Genomic DNA, 17,532 nt, shown 5'->3' on the forward strand with positions numbered 1-17,532 from the left:
GATGTAAATGTTGTAGCATACGAATATGAATGTCGTCGGGCCCAGCTGCCGATGATCAGCAAGCTGAGAGTGTTGCCTCCAGTTCTTGATGTGTAAAAGGCACATTATACTGTTCTTCTCTGAGAGAAGAAAAGTCCAAGGGTGCTAACTCTCTGGCAGACTTTGAGGAAACAAATGAGGGGCATAGATGGAGTCCCTGAGAAATACGGACCAGATGATTGCCAATTTCATTGGCAACATCTAGTGGGTTTGCTATATCAACACCGGCAACCCGCAGAACAGGAGCCGGGTCAGGAGAATACTTACCACTCAGTTTTCGTACTTTTTTCCAGACTGCACTCATAGAGGAAGCAGAGGTGATGGTGGAGACAATCTCGCCAGCAAGTGTGTTTAGCGTCACGGATGACACGGCGAGCGATCGCATGCTTCTGCTTAAAATCAAGAAGTCTCTCTGTGGTTCTATTTTACCGGTACCTGCCCCATGCAGTGCATTTCAAACGTACTGCACGAGCACAAGCAGGAGACCACCAAGGCACGCATTTCTGAGAATGCCTGCCCGAAGTTTGGGGTATAGAATGAGAAGCTGCAGTTAAAACGGAGGACGAGAAGAGGTGTAAAAGCTCATCGATGGAGGACGAAGAAGGAACCTCTCTAAAAACAGTTAGGTGTGAGTAAAGGTTCCAATTTGCCTGATCAAATTGCCAGCGTGGGATGCGAAGAGGTGGTGAATATGAAGGGGAAGTAAGAATGATTGGGAAATGATTGCTGTCATGTAAGTCCGGAAGAACAGACCAAGCGAAGTCTAATGCGGCAGAGGAAGAGCAGACTGAGAGATCGATGCAAGAGAGAGTGTGAGTCCAAGGATCAAAATGGGTGTGAGTACCTGTATTTAAAACATGGAGGGGGTGGGTGGCTAGGAAAGCCTCTAACTGAATGCCACGGGAATCACAGTGAGACCCCCCCCCCCGAGAGGAAATGGTGGGCATTAAAATCACCAAGTAACATAATTGGTGGCGGTAATGACGAAACAAGAAAGGCAATATCCGGAATAGATAATGCCTGAGAAGGAGAGAGATATAAAGAACAGAGCGTATACCACCTATGCAAGTGGATACGGGCTGCTGTGTAATGCAGCGAAGTACGAACAAATAGCTGATGGTACGGAATATCAGTGTGTAGAAGAAGGGCACTTTCATTAAAGGTCCCATCAGGAAAAGGATCTGAAGAATACAATAAATTATAGCCTGAGATGGGAGAGATAACAGCAGAGTGTAATTTTGGATCCTGTAAGCAAACACCAACAGGGGAAAACTGGGAGAGTAACATCTGAAGCTCACCCCGATTACCCCTGAGGCCGCGTATATTCCACTGTAAATAGGCCATGATTGGCAATGATAAAGATACCTGAAATCCGCAGGTAAGGGTTCCTACAGACTAGAGGGGTTAGAAAAGTCCACATGCGGAGGCAGTGGAAAACGTTCAAGCAGTGAAGGAACGGTGCGCTGTGAAGAAAGGAGTTGCGCAGATGGAGCAGAAGAGAGAGAAGGAGTGGAGGGTGGATCAGTGCCCATTGATGGTTTGGTCTCTGCAATATATTCAGAGATTGCTTCAAGTGTTTCGGAATTCAGAGACGTTGTATGGGAGACAATATTGGAAATGGTAGGGGGAGGATGAGTAAAGATTGGAACTGTAATGGACTGTACCAAGGTAGGGGGGGCGAAAGGGTGGAGGGGACTGGAGAAGCGTGGAAGGGGACAGAAGAGGCAGAAACCTGGGAGGTGGCAGAAGAGGAAGAAACTTGGGAGGGAACAGGGGAGGAAGGTACAGTACGAGGAGGAGGGTGAACCTCTACACTTGTAACAGAGCCAGTGAGAGGGGGAGAACCAGGTACAGAGACAGGGAAGGTAAAATGAGGAGGTGGAAGATGGGTAGGAGGTGTTAACGGACCTTTTTTTTGACTTTTGAGAAGTAGAGGGACGATTGGGAGGAGGTGTCATACGAGATCTCGTTGCTTCTGAGGCTTGTGAGAGAGAACACGAAGAAGCAAGATCAGACTGAGGCGTTGAAGTAGGGACGTCTGAGCCGAGGACAGCAAAAGAATTAGATACAGGAGTGACTATGGGAGGGGTAACAACAGAGGTGGGTGCAGAAGATGGGATACCAGAAGTGGGGGAACATTTTGAAACACGGGAATAAGAAACATGAGGTAGTCTCCCTTGAAGGCGGAGATGAGAAACTGCCATGGCATAAGGGAGACCTTCTGCCTCTTTGAGGTAACGAATTTCCCACTCATTTAAGTAGACTTGACATCGGCGAGAGTACGAAGGGTGAGCCTCATGACAATTAAGGCAAGAGGGAGGTCGATTGCAAGACGTATTAGAATGGTCATCGGCACCACAGACTGGGCATTCGGCAATAGATCTGCAATATTTTGCTGGATGGCCAAATCGCCAGCAATTTCTACACTGTTGCAGTGTAGGGATCACCTTTCGAACTTGTAACCGATGTCCTGCTACATAAACTGAGGATGGGAGTTCACGGCTGTCAAAAGTTAAATGAGCCACATTGCTAGGGTATCGTCTCCGCCCGCGGCAGGAAGAACGTAAGTGTCTACCTTGAGGATTGGGAGATCTTGGAGTTCCAGCTGTTCAAGAATGTCAGTGCCACATGTCTGGAAATTTTGTTGAACTATGGTATGGGGCAGAATGACGGTACCACTACAAGAATTGAGGGAATGATGCTTTTCAATAGTGACAGGAACAGTATCGATATGGGAAAGACGAGAAATCTCATGAGCCTGGGTAGCATTCTGTACAGTGATGATACGCATACCGCTCTTAAGAGCATGAAAAGAAATATCTTTACCAACATGGCGTAGGAGTGCCTTGCCAATACTGTGGTCAGAAAGATAGGCAGTAGAGGAAGTTGGTTGTAAAGTGAAGAATTTAGTCCATTGTGCAGTCTGAAACAGTGTGGAAAGGTAGTGAAGGACGTGTCGATCTTTTCTGAGAAGAACGAGAAGGTGGAGAAGTGTCATCAGCAGGTAATTGTCGTTGGCATTTAGGCGTGGGACCAGAGTTGGTCCTACGTGGAACGGGCCGGCGATTCGAAAATTGCCGCACCATAGAGGGAGAGGCCGGAAGCATAGTCAGAGGAGAGCGAAGGTCAGATAAATCGAAGGAGTCAGTCGAGGCCTCAGTACCTGAAGCGGGTGAGGAAACAGCACCGGCAAGAGGTACAGAGGCATGAGGAGTGTCTGAAGAGTGGTCCAAAGACGAGGCGGGGTCAGAACGGGGTACGGTATCAAGAAGGGGCCCGGGGGTAGCAGGTTCATGGACTAGGGCTGCCATGGTTAGGTTACTTCTTTCTTTTTGTTTTTAAGAAAAAAAAAGAAAAGAAAATAAAAATAAAAAAAAGAATAAAAAAAGGGGGGACCGGGGAGGGATAGTTCCTAGGAGGAATGAAAGGGCCAGAAATCTCCCTCTGCGCCCAAGAGGACCTCAGCGCCGCAAGTAGCGCAGATGCAGCAAGGAACCCGTGCCATACCCTACCCATCATGCCAGTAAACCGGCAATCTGGGATAGCAACCTCACATCTGCCAAGCTACCTCGGTGGACAAAAGAGAGGGCGGCCGGAAATCCACCACAAAGCATACCTCCTTCGGCCACCACCCCCAGAATCCGAAAGGTGGCTTCCAGAGATACACCCGTCGCCCGAGACACACCCAAAGCCACCCTCCGGGATACCGGAGAGGGATCAGGACATCCCCAGGCAATCCAGATTCCACGGCAAACTACGCCACCGCCAAGAACCTCAACGGAATGGGATGGACCCCGGTACCCTTTCCCCTACCTAGGAACTAGCGTGCCTGTGGGAAAAAAAAAAAGAAAAAAAAAAAACAAAGGCCAAAAAGGAAGGGCAAAAGGGAGGGGTGGGGAGGAGGAGGAGGAAAGGAAAAGGGGGAGGATGGGATAGGGAACGGGGGATTGGGGGGTAATTAGGTTCGGTCTGAGGAAGTAGACCGACAGGTCTAATTCCTCAGACCAAGAGCCTCTTCACCACGCCAAGGAGCCCCCCTTGAAGAGGAGTACACTGTTTAAGCAGTCTTGTAGTCGTTTAATACACTTTGTGGACAAGCATGACAACTGTTATATTAATGTACATATGTCAATATGTCTGTAAGATTAATGCAGGTTGCTGTGGTAAACCTGTTTGATTTAGAATAGTGGGGGTAAAGGGGAAGGGGGGTGTTGGAAGCCACACGGAGTTGTGTGGTTCAGTAGGCGATGGAAAGTTATCACATCTGTTGCCGGATAGGTCTTGTATTATTTTATTTATTAACTGTTCTGTACCGTTTTAAATAAAATATATATATATAAAAAGTAATTACCAAGTGACAACAATCCCCCCTACTCCCTTCCCCATCACCCTCTCACCAGTAACAACTAACTACTCACCCCCCAACCCTTTCTCTAACGACCTCTCCACCCCCACAACCACTGACATCACCACCTCTCCTACAGGTCAATGGCGCAATTTAGCCATGGAGGTCAAGAATAGTGGCGCCACTAGTCACTCCCCTGCCATCCACCACACCATCAACACCTCCAGCTCTTCCAGTTCCATCAACCTGTGGTAATTTAAAAAACTTTGATTACTCCAATTTCATGGTAATTTTTGATAGATCAGCTTTGAAAATATTTTACCAATTTTTCTTCCTACAAAATGTTGAAGGAAGCATTCTAAATACATATTAAGACTTCAAACTATTGCTTACTGCAGTTCGAATAATTAGTAATATCCATACTTTCACCTTTGCAGACATTGTTTAGGCGTGTTGCTGCTGGTGAGTCTCTCTGAAGGCTAGCAGCTGCCCACAACGTGGACTTCACCACACAGCAGCTGCCCACAACGTGGACTTCACCACACAGCCGCTGCCCACAACGTGGACTTCACCACACAGCCGCTGCCCACAACGTGGACTTCACCACACAGCCGCTGCCCACAACGTGGACTTCACCACACAGCCGCTGCCCACAACGTGGACTTCACCACACAGCCGCTGCCCACAACGTGGACTTCACCACACAGCCGCTGCCCACAACGTGGACTTCACCACACAGCCGCTGCCCACAACGTGGACTTCACCACACAGCCGCTGCCCACAACGTGGACTTCACCACACAGCCGCTGCCCACAACGTGGACTTCACCACACAGCCGCTGCCCACAACGTGGACTTCACCACACAGCCGCTGCCCACAACGTGGACTTCACCACACAGCCGCTGCCCACAACGTGGACTTCACCACACAGCCGCTGCCCACAACGTGGACTTCACCACACAGCCGCTGCCCACAACGTGGACTTCACCACACAGCCGCTGCCCACAACGTGGACTTCACCACACAGCCGCTGCCCACAACGTGGACTTCACCACACAGCCGCTGCCCACAACGTGGACTTCACCACACAGCCGCTGCCCACAACGTGGACTTCACCACACAGCCGCTGCCCACAACGTGGACTTCACCACACAGCCGCTGCCCACAACGTGGACTTCACCACACAGCCGCTGCCCACAACGTGGACTTCACCACACAGCCGCTGCCCACAACGTGGACTTCACCACACAGCAGCTGCCCACAACGTGGACTTCACCACACAGCCGCTGCCCACAACGTGGACTTCACCACACAGCCGCTGCCCACAACGTGGACTTCACCACACAGCAGCTGCCCACAACATGCAGAATATCTTCAACCTACAAGATTCGATAAAGTTAAGAGCATTAATTAAAATGTAATAATATATGTATTGTCTTTCTTTATCACAACAAAGAAATGTTCAAGGAACACACAAATGTGTTCAAAGAACACACGAATGTGTTCAAGGAACACACGAATGTGTTCAAGGAACACACGAATGTGTTCAAGGAACACACGAATGTGTTCAAGGAACACACGAATGTGTTCAAGGAACACACGAATGTGTTCAAGGAACACACGAATGTGTTCAAGGAACACACGAATGTGTTCAAGGAACACACGAATGTGTTCAAGGAACACACGAATGTGTTCAAGGAACACACGAATGTGTTCAAGGAACACACGAATGTGTTCAAGGAACACACGAATGTGTTCAAGGAACACACGAATGTGTTCAAGGAACACACGAATGTGTTCAAGGAACACACGAATGTGTTCAAGGAACACACGAATGTGTTCAAGGAACACACGAATGTGTTCAAGGAACACACGAATGTGTTCAAGGAACACACGAATGTGTTCAAGGAACACACGAATGTGTTCAAGGAACACACGAATGTGTTCAAGGAACACACGAATGTGTTCAAGGAACACACGAATGTGTTCAAGGAACACACGAATGTGTTCAAGGAACACACGAATGTGTTCAAGGAACACACGAATGTGTTCAAGGAACACACGAATGTGTTCAAGGAACACACGAATGTGTTCAAGGAACACACGAATGTGTTCAAGGAACACACGAATGTGTTCAAGGAACACACGAATGTGTTCAAGGAACACACGAATGTGTTCAAGGAACACACGAATGTGTTCAAGGAACACACGAATGTGTTCAAGGAACACACGAATGTGTTCAAGGAACACACGAATGTGTTCAAGGAACACACGAATGTGTTCAAGGAACACACGAATGTGTTCAAGGAACACACGAATGTGTTCAAGGAACACACGAATGTGTTCAAGGAACACACGAATGTGTTCAAGGAACACACGAATGTGTTCAAGGAACACACGAATGTGTTCAAGGAACACACGAATGTGTTCAAGGAACACACGAATGTGTTCAAGGAACACACGAATGTGTTCAAGGAACACAAAAGAAATAGAAAAAGGAAATAACTTCGAGAAGCCTCAACTGCTGTATTTGTCAGCAGGACGACAACATTCACACAATTCGGGAGCTTTAAGCTCGGGGAAAAAAAAAATATACCTACCTCAACCCTACTAACAATAGTAGTAATAAGGCAGACAGCCTCAATACTGCAATTAGTAGTAGTTTGAGGTATGATACACTTAGTCATGAAATTTTTGTCAGGATGCTGACAATACAAAGTGTTGCAATACTGCAATGAGATCACGACTGTCCACTGTTGTGCACGCGGAAGTGTTAGAGCAGTCTGCGTTAAAGACTATTAGAACACTGGAGACGATCACCTCTTGTCTTGTTTGCCAGGAGGCGTCGGTGTTCAGTCCATCAATCTTGAATATTCTATTCAAGATTGATGGACTGAACACACAGAGGCCAAGCCCATGATGACACTCTTCAGGTCACTTGTTCTATCTAGGCTGGAATATTGCTGCACTCTAACAGCACCTTTCAAGGCAGGTGAAATTGCCGACCTAGAAAATGTACAGAGAACTTTCACGGCGCGCATAACGGAGATAAAACACCTCAATTACTGGGAGCGCTTGAGGTTTCTAAACCTGTATTCCCTGGAACGCAGGAGGGAGAGATACATGATTATATACACCTGGAAAATCCTAGAGGGACTAGTACCGAACTTGCACACGAAAATCACTCACTACGAAAGCAAAAGACTTGGCAGACGATGCACCATCCCCCCAATGAAAAGCAGGGGTGTCACTAGCACGTTAAGAGACCATACAATAAGTGTCAGGGGACCGAGACTGTTCAACTGCCTCCCAGCACACATAAGGGGGATTACCAACAGAACCCTGGCAGTCTTCAAGCTGGCACTGGACAAGCACCTAAAGTCAGTTCCTGATCAGCCGGGCTGTGGCTCGTACGTTGGTTTGCGTGCAGCCAGCAGCAACAGCCTGGTTGATCAGGGGCTGATCCACCAGGAAGCCTGGTCACAGACCGGGCCGCGGGGGCGTTGACCCCCGAAACTCTCTCCAGGTAAACTCCAGGTAAACTCAAGGTGGAGGGACTGATTACCTCATTCTCCTCCGGTTCTCCAAGTTTCTCCTACGTATGGACTGATGAAGCCACTGTGTGGCGAAACGTTTCCTCAATAAAGATACCCAAGAGTTGCACATGTGCAATTAAACAATCTGGAGGGTAAACTCCGTAACATACAACCTAGCCAGACCTGCACCTAATTAAATTGGGAAAAGAAATCTTGATATCATCAACTTGCACTACTCTCCTGAATCAAACCTGATTGACTTTGATCGACCTGTTCCCTAGGAGTTTACCGCCACCTCCCCCATTCAAACAATTTAAAATACATACGTGCACATTTACCCAAATAAAATTTCCCATAACTATATAGATATATTATCCATAGGCATAATCCTAACATTCCCCAAGCTATGTAATCAGGTTTGATCCAAGGAGGGGGAGGGTACTTGCAACTGTTTGAAAGGCATCCAAATTTAACATGAAGGTAGTTATCTTAATGATGCTAACATTATATTTCCCCTACACTTCCACGTCCCTCATAGCACACTTACAGGTTATCTAACCAGCTGGAGCTGGCTAGATAACCTGTCACACTATGCTAGCCTGAATTCATAACCTACCTTACCTGACAGTTATGGCTGGCATCCTAAGCACAATCTGAGAACCACTACAGTCAAGCCCCAGCTCTCTCTGCCTCTATTTTTCTGGGTTTCTAACCCAGCAGGGTTAATAATCCTATTCTCACTAATACCAGTCTAAATCACCTCCCTAACTATACTCATCAGCATCAGATGTTAGTGAATCCTTTCTTCCGACTAACACTTCACTTCAGATCACACAGGTTTCCATTATTTTCATCACTAACTTACTGCTGCCAGAAGCGTTAGAATCACTACTTACAAATTATCAAACCAACTGCAGTTCTGAACCCTAATACTTTTATATTCATAGGAACCCGAACGCCGCATAAATTTTCCAAAATGATGAAATTGTGTAACCTCAATCAATATTTAACTTTGCACAGTTTGGCCAAAGGCATAAAAAACGTAGAACACCCACCACAACCACTACCCAAAGCCCGAAACCCACCAACATCCCCACGGAAACCACGAGCAATAACAGACTGCAGACAGCTACTGAAGGTCGTTGGTGGGTTCCCAGGCCTACAGTTCTACGTAATCTATGCCTTCGGGGGAGATTACTCTCCCCTGCTATATGCATTCATAATGCATATAGCAGATGCTCCAGTTCTATACCTTACCTATCCTACTTAACGCCACCTAATTCTATAAGTTATTTTGATTGAAACTAAATAATTGTAGACCTACATTGTGTAATATACACCACAACTATGCAGCATATTCCAGGTACAGGTCTTACTAATTTGAAGAGCAGTGGCGACGCAAGGGAGGGTGTCATGGGAGGTAAAGGTAAGATCAAGGGGGTCTAGGTAAGATCATGTGAGTCTAGGTAAGATCATGTGAGTCTAGGTAAGATCATGTGAGTCTAGGTAAGATCATGTGAGTCTGGGTAAGATCATGTGAGTCTGGGTAAGATCATGTGAGTCTGGGTAAGATCATGGGAGTCTGGGTAAGATCATGGGAGTCTGGGTAAGATCATGGGAGTCTGGGTAAGATCATGGGAGTCTGGGTAAGATCATGGGAGTCTGGGTAAGATCATGGGAGTCTGGGTAAGATCATGGGAGTCTGGGTAAGATCATGGGAGTCTGGGTAAGATCATGGGAGTCTGGGTAAGATCATGGGAGTCTGGGTAAGATCATGGGAGTCTGGGTAAGATCATGGGAGTCTGGGTAAGATCATGGGAGTCTGGGTAAGATCATGGGAGTCTGGGTAAGATCATGGGAGTCTGGGTAAGATCATGGGAGTCTGGGTAAGATCATGGGAGTCTGGGTAAGATCATGGGAGTCTGGGTAAGATCATGGGAGTCTGGGTAAGATCATGGGAGTCTGGGTAAGATCATGGGAGTCTGGGTAAGATCATGGGAGTCTGGGTAAGATCATGGGAGTCTGGGTAAGATCATGGGAGTCTGGGTAAGATCATGGGAGTCTGGGTAAGATCATGGGAGTCTGGGTAAGATCATGGGAGTCTGGGTAAGATCATGGGAGTCTGGGTAAGATCATGGGAGTCTGGGTAAGATCATGGGAGTCTGGGTAAGATCATGGGAGTCTGGGTAAGATCATGGGAGTCTGGGTAAGATCATGGGAGTCTGGGTAAGATCATGGGAGTCTGGGTAAGATCATGGGAGTCTGGGTAAGATCATGGGAGTCTGGGTAAGATCATGGGAGTCTGGGTAAGATCATGGGAGTCTGGGTAAGATCATGGGAGTCTGGGTAAGATCATGGGAGTCTGGGTAAGATCATGGGAGTCTGGGTAAGATCATGGGAGTCTGGGTAAGATCATGGGAGTCTGGGTAAGATCATGGGAGTCTGGGTAAGATCATGGGAGTCTAGGTAAGATCATGGGAGTCTAGGTAAGATCATGGGAGTCTAGGTAAGATCATGGGAGTCTAGGTAAGATCATGGGAGTCTAGGTAAGATCATGGGAGTCTAGGTAAGATCATGGGAGTCTAGGTAAGATCATGGGAGTCTAGGTAAGATCATGGGAGTCTAGGTAAGATCATGGGAGTCTAGGTAAGATCATGGGAGTCTAGGTAAGATCATGGGAGTCTAGGTAAGATCATGGGAGTCTAGGTAAGATCATGGGAGTCTAGGTAAGATCATGGGAGTCTAGGTAAGATCATGGGAGTCTAGGTAAGATCATGGGAGTCTAGGTAAGATCATGGGAGTCTAGGTAAGATCATGGGAGTCTAGGTAAGATCATGGGAGTCTAGGTAAGATCATGGGAGTCTAGGTAAGATCATGGGAGTCTAGGTAAGATCATGGGAGTCTAGGTAAGATCATGGGAGTCTAGGTAAGATCATGGGAGTCTAGGTAAGATCATGGGAGTCTAGGTAAGATCATGGGAGTCTAGGTAAGATCATGGGAGTCTAGGTAAGATCATGGGAGTCTAGGTAAGATCATGGGAGTCTAGGTAAGATCATGGGAGTCTAGGTAAGATCATGGGAGTCTAGGTAAGATCATGGGAGTCTAGGTAAGATCATGGGAGTCTAGGTAAGATCATGGGAGTCTAGGTAAGATCATGGGAGTCTAGGTAAGATCATGGGAGTCTAGGTAAGATCATGGGAGTCTAGGTAAGATCATGGGAGTCTAGGTAAGATCAAGGGAGTTTAGACAACATCAATCAGCCTACAAAATCTGTAAATGTATATGGTATTACCTGGAGTTTACCTGGAGAGAGTTCCGGGGGTCAACGCCCCCGCGGCCCGGTCTGTGACCAGGCCTCCTGGTGGATCAGAGCCTGATCAACCAGGCTGTTGCTGCTGGCTGCACGCAAACCAACGTACGAGCCACAGCCCGGCTGGTCAGGAACCGACTTTAGGTGCTTATCCAGTGCCAGCTTGAAGACTGCCAGGGGTCTGTTGGTAATCCCCATTATGTATGCTGGGAGAGAGTTGAACAGTCTCGGGCCCCTGACACTTATTGTATGGTCTCTTAACGTGCTAGTGACACCCCTGCTTTTCATTGGGGGGATGTTGCATCGTCTGCCAAGTCTTTTGCTTTCGTAGTGAGTGATTTTCGTGTGCAAGTTCGGTACTAGTCCCTCTAGGATTTTCCAGGTGTATATAATCATGTATCTCTCCCGCCTGCGTTCCAGGGAATACAGGATTAGGAACCTCAAGCGTTCCCAGTAATCGAGGTGTTTTATCTCTGTTATGCGTGCTGTGAAGGTTCTCTGTACATTTTCTAGGTCAGCAATTTCACCTGCCTTGAAAGGTGCTGTTAGTGTGCAGCAATATTCCAGCCTAGATAGAACAAGTGACCTGAAGAGTGTCATCATGGGCTTGGCCTCCCTAGTTTTGAAGGTTCTCATTATCCATCCTGTCATTTTTCTAGCAGATGCGATTGATACAATGTTATGGTCCTTGAAGATGAGATCCTCCGACATGATCACTCCCAGGTCTTTGACGTTGGTGTTTCGCTCTATTTTGTGGCCAGAATTTGTTTTGTACTCTGATGAAGATTTAATTTCCTCGTGTTTACCATATCTGAGTAATTGAAATTTCTCATCGTTGAACTTCATATTGTTTTCTGCAGCCCACTGAAAGATTTGGTTGATGTCCGCCTGGAGCCTTGCAGTGTCTGCAATGGAAGACACTGTCATGCAGATTCAGGTGTCATCTGCAAAGGAAGACACGGTGCTGTGGCTGACATCCTTGTCTATGTCGGATATGAGGATGAGGAACAAGATGGGAGCGAGTACTGTGCCTTGTGGAACAGAGCTTTTCACCGTAGTTGCCTCGGACTTTACTCTGTTGACGACTACTCTCTGTGTTCTGTTAGTGAGGAAATTATAGATCCATCGACAGACTTTTCCTGTTATTCCTTTAGCACACATTTTGTGCGCTATTACGCCATGGTCGCACTTGTCGAAGGCTTTTGCAAAGTCTGTATATATTACATCTGCATTCTTTTTGTCTTCTAGTGCATTTAGGACCTTGTCGTAGTGATCCAATAGTTGAGACAGACAGGAGCGACCTGTTCTAAACCCATGTTGCCCTGGGTTGTGTAACTGATGGGTTTCTAGATGGGTGGTGATCTTGCTTCTTAGGACCCTTTCAAAGATTTTTATGATATGGGATGTTAGTGCTATCGGTCTGTAGTTCTTTGCTGTTGCTTTACTGCCCCCTTTGTGGAGTGGGGCTATGTCTGTTGTTTTTAGTAACTGTGGGACGACCCCCGTGTCCATGCTCCCTCTCCATAGGATGGAAAAGGCTCGTGATAGGGGCTTCTTGCAGTTCTTGATGAACACGGAGTTCCATGAGTCTGGCCCTGGGGCAGAGTGCATGGGCATGTCATTTATCGCCTGTTCGAAGTCATTTGGCGTCAGGATAACATCGGATAGGCTTGTGTTAACCAAATTTTGTGGCTCTCTCATAAAAAATTCATTTTGATCTTCGACTCTCAGTCTGGTTAGCGGCTTGCTAAAAACTGAGTCATATTGGGACTTGAGTAGCTCACTCATTTCCTTGCTGTCATCTGTGTAGGACCCATCTTGTTTAAGTAGGGGCCCAATACTGGACGTTGTTCTCGACTTTGATTTGGCATAGGAGAAGAAATACTTTGGGTTTCTTTCGATTTCATTTATGGCTTTTAGTTCTTCCCGCGATTCCTGACTCCTATAAGATTCCTTTAGCTTAAGTTCGATGCTTGCTATTTCTCTGACCAATGTCTCCCTACGCATTTCAGATATATTGACCTCTTTTAGCCGCTCTGTTATTCTTTTCCGTCGCCTGTAAAGGGAGCGTCTGTCTCTTTCTATTTTACATCTACTCCTCCTTTTTCTTAGAGGAATAAGCCTTGTGCATACATCGAGTGCCACAGTTAATCTGTTCTAGGCATAAGTTGGGGTCTGTGTTGCTTAGTATATCTTCCCAGCTTATATCGGTTAGGACTTGGTTTACTTGGTCCCACTTTATGTTTTTGGTATTGAAGTTGAATTTGGTGAATGCTCCCTCGTGACTAGTCTCATTATGTCGGTCTGGGGCTCCACGCATACATGTCTGAACCTCAATTATGTTGTGATCTGAGTATATTGTTTTTGATATGGTGACATTTCTTATCAGATCATCAATGTTAGTGAAGATGAGGTATAGTGTATTCTCCAGTCTAGTAGGCTCTATTATTTGCTGGTTTAAATTGAATTTTGTGCAGAGATTTAAAAGCTCGTGTGAGTTTTCATCAGAGCTGCCTCCTGGTGTTATTACTGCAACAATATTATTTGCTATATTCCTCCATTTTAGGTGCCTTAAGTTGAAATCCCCCAGGAGCAAGATGTTGGGTGCAGGAGCTGGAAGATTTTCCAGACAGTGGTCAATTTTTAACAGCTGTTCCTGGAATTGCTGGGATGTTGCATCCGGAGGGTTGTAGACTACCACAATGACTAGGTTTTGGTTCTCGATCTTTACTGCTAAAACTTCCACTCCATCATTTGAGGCATTAAGCAGTTCTGTCCAAACAAGTGACTCTGCAATGTACAGGCCAACCCCCCCCCCCTTTTGCTTGTTCACTCTGTCACATCTGTATAGGTTGTAACCTGGGATCCATATTTCGTTGTCCAAGTGATCCTTTATGTGGGTCTCAGTGAAAGCCGCGAACATTGCCTTTGCCTCTGCAAGCAGTCCACGGATGAAAGGTATTTTGTTGTTTGTTGCTGGCTTTAGACCCTGTATATTTGCAAAGAAGAATGTCATCTGACTGGTGGTATTGTTGGTACTGGGGGGGGATTTTTTTTCCGGCATTAGTATCTGTATCTGTTGATTAGGAGTGGAGGCCATCGACTGTGGTTCCACTCCAGGAATGACTGGATTTGGTGTACGATTTCTGCCATTTCCTGCCAGTTTTTTTTCCTTCCTGGCACCAAAAAACCTCTCCCTCTTGAGTGGCTGTGGCTACCCAGGTTTTCCCATGGGCTGGATGTTTTGTATCTTTTTGTCCCCTTTTGATGGTGTGCCTGGCAATTTAAGTTACAGCACAGTCTTTCCTGTACTGAAGAGGTACACAGTTCAAGGGGAAAAAGTTTACAGGAAGGGAGTTTGCATTTTCCTGTTGTCATATGGGCATGGCATTTTCTAGGGTGGTCATAGTTGCACGTCCCGTCTGTTTTTCCAGATTTCCCATGTCTGCAGATACCAAGTGCATAGTATGTGCACAGGCTCGGTTTCCGTTTGCCTTGGGTTTCTGTGACTGTATTCCCTGTTGGTGCATGTTTCCCTGTCTTATTCCTATCCTCCCTAGCACCAACAATGGAGCTCCCACCAGTTGTTTTTGGTAGTATATCCTCACTATTGCTAGTGGAGTCCTCTTGTTTGCTATTTCCTGTGGTATTTCTAGTTTGCAATATTGGTTTTATCTTATCTTTGACTACACTTGTTTCCCTACTACGGCTCCTGTCCCCTATGAGGTAATTTATATGTATTCCTTCCTGCGTATAATTCCCGACTACCTGGACAAAATCTCCAGCTTCACCATTACTGTCTCCCAGGACAGCACCTCCAGCTTCACCATTACTGTCTCCCAGGACAGCACCTCCAGCTTCACCATTACTGTCTCCCAGGACAGCACCTCCAGCTTCACCATTACTGTCTCCCAGGACAGCACCTCCAGCTTCACCATTACTGTCTCCCAGGACAGCACCTCCAGCTTCACCATTACTGTCTCCCAGGACAGCACCTCCAGCTTCACCATTACTGTCTCCCAGGACAGCACCTCCAGCTTCACCATTACTGTCTCCCAGGACAGCACCTCCAGCTTCACCATTACTGTCTACCAGGACAGCACCTCCAGCTTCACCATTACTGTCTCCCAGGACAGCACCTCCAGCTTCACCATTACTGTCTACCAGGACAGCACCTCCAGCTTCACCATTACTGTCTCCCAGGACAGCACCTCCAGCTTCACCATTACTGTCTCCCAGGACAGCACCTCCAGCTTCACCATTACTGTCTCCCAGGACAGCACTATCGGCCCCACATTTACTGACTACCAGGACATCACCTCCAGCCTTACAGTTTCTGACTACATGGCCAGTATCAAGGGCAGTACCATTCAGCCCAGACTTTTTATGTTCCCATCAGTATAACTCAATTTCAAAAATGCCCCCCCCCCCAGACGCTTTAATACAAACTCTGGAGTCGTAAGCGCTAAACTCACAAGGCTATACTACTGAAAATACTTTTGGGACTTCGAAGCATAAATTTACTTGGCCAGGCCTCTACAACCTTACTGAAAACAGAAAGATGTAGTTAATTCCACATTAATCAGAAATTGTTATTGATTTTCCGGCTACAATGTATTCTGCCTAAGGAAAATTTATCGTCATGTGAAGCTAAACCTTGGCTGTGTAGTTTTAAAAATGGGTTAGACAAATGAGTGGTTGAGTTAGACCTGCTTAGCATAGGCCAATAGGCCCGCTTCAGTGCTCCTTTATGTCTTGATTAATATGCCTGATTTAATAGGCTTTTCTTACACCCGGCATCTAGACCTCTACCATTACCTTCACCACACTAAACTATCTCAGTATAATTATTAACCAGGCAGATTAACGCAGAATTACAATCAAGTCAGGATGATATCTATGACATTTTTATTATGGTTTTTAAACTGCCCTAGGTAGGTTGGTAGACAGCAACCGCCCAGGGAGGTACTACCATCCTGCTAAGTGAGTAAAGCGAAAGCCTGTAATTGTTTTACATGATGGTAGGATTGCTGGTGTCTGTCTCAAACATGCAAGATTTCAGGTACGTCTTGCTACCTCTACTTCCATTTAGGTCACACTACACATGCGTATACAAGCATATATATACACACCCCTCTGGGTTTTCTTCTATTTTCTTACTAGTTCTTGTTCTTGTTTATTTCCTATCTCCATGGGGAAGTGGAACAGAATTCTTCCTCCGTAAGTCATGCGTGTCGTAAGAGGCGACTAAAATGCCGGGAGCAAGGAGCTAGTAACCCTTTCTCCTGTATATATTACTAAAGTTAGAGAGAGAAACTTTAATATTTCTTTTTGGGTCACCCTGCCTAGGTGGGATACGGCTTGTTTGTTGAAAGAAAAGATTTATACTCCCTCACAATGCGACCCCTACCAATAGGCCTGTTCAGGGCCAGTAGGCCTGCTGCAGTGTTCCTCTTTTATGTCAACAGTGCCAATGAATACAAGGAAACATGCCCACTTGTGCCTGGGATCAAAACCCGGTTCTTCTGTTGATGCCACTACCAAATGAGCCATGATATATCACTTACACATTTCATCTCTGCTTCCTACAATCTTGCAGGATGGATATAGTCTGAATAATAACGATATTACACTAACTGAAGCTTTCTAAAATCTAATTAAGCTTTACAACCCATTTCTCCAATTTTTATTTCCACCTTATTCAAAGTAACTTATAGAATACATTCCTCAATATTTCTTGGACAGAGATTTCATCTCTGGTCGGGAGATAAACACTTCCCACTAAGATACTTTAGATATCATTTGCTTACAATCTTCCGTATACTCTCCCCACCACCTTCCCTCCTAATGCAATTACTATCTGCTTCAATACCCAAACTTTAGTGAAAATACATTACGAGTGGGCCCTGCCCACCTTTGACGACGTCTCCAGCTGCTGCACCTCCACATACCTGAAGTAACCCTCTCCAGGTATAACACAATGTTATGGGTCAGACCATTTACTAGTGTGGTTGTCTCCACCCCTCAGACTGGTCAATGTTGCTGTGTTGATCAATGTTGCAGCAGACACAGCCAGGTGCAGCACTCCTCAGTTACCACACCTGAAACAAAACATATTCGCATTATAACCATGAACATTACACACATTTATAGGCAAAACATTACCATGTAATATAAACTAGTAACATTACTGCCTGATTGATAGTTAGTTTAATATGTTTATTATGCACCCCATACCCATCCTGTGGGCGGTAGTCAAAAGATTACAGAGGTACATAATTGGTCCAGGGACTGGACTCCAA

The 17,532-nt window shown here is 46.2% G+C and overlaps 1 protein-coding gene across 1 annotated transcript in view; it reads right to left on the reverse strand.

Annotated features, from left to right (window-relative positions):
- Positions 1-17,331, reverse strand: part of LOC128702992 (protein arginine N-methyltransferase 6) — a 61,851-nt gene extending 44,520 nt beyond the window's left edge. Inside the window, exon 1 of the mRNA XM_053797509.2 lies at positions 17,182-17,331. The gene's annotated coding sequence lies outside the window, so the exon portion shown is untranslated. The remainder of the gene's footprint in view (positions 1-17,181) is intronic.
- Positions 17,332-17,532: the final 201 nt, after the last annotated feature.

Source organism: Cherax quadricarinatus, chromosome 86 (assembly GCF_038502225.1).
Source record: "Cherax quadricarinatus isolate ZL_2023a chromosome 86, ASM3850222v1, whole genome shotgun sequence".
NCBI classification, from domain to species: Eukaryota; Metazoa; Arthropoda; class Malacostraca; order Decapoda; family Parastacidae; genus Cherax; species Cherax quadricarinatus.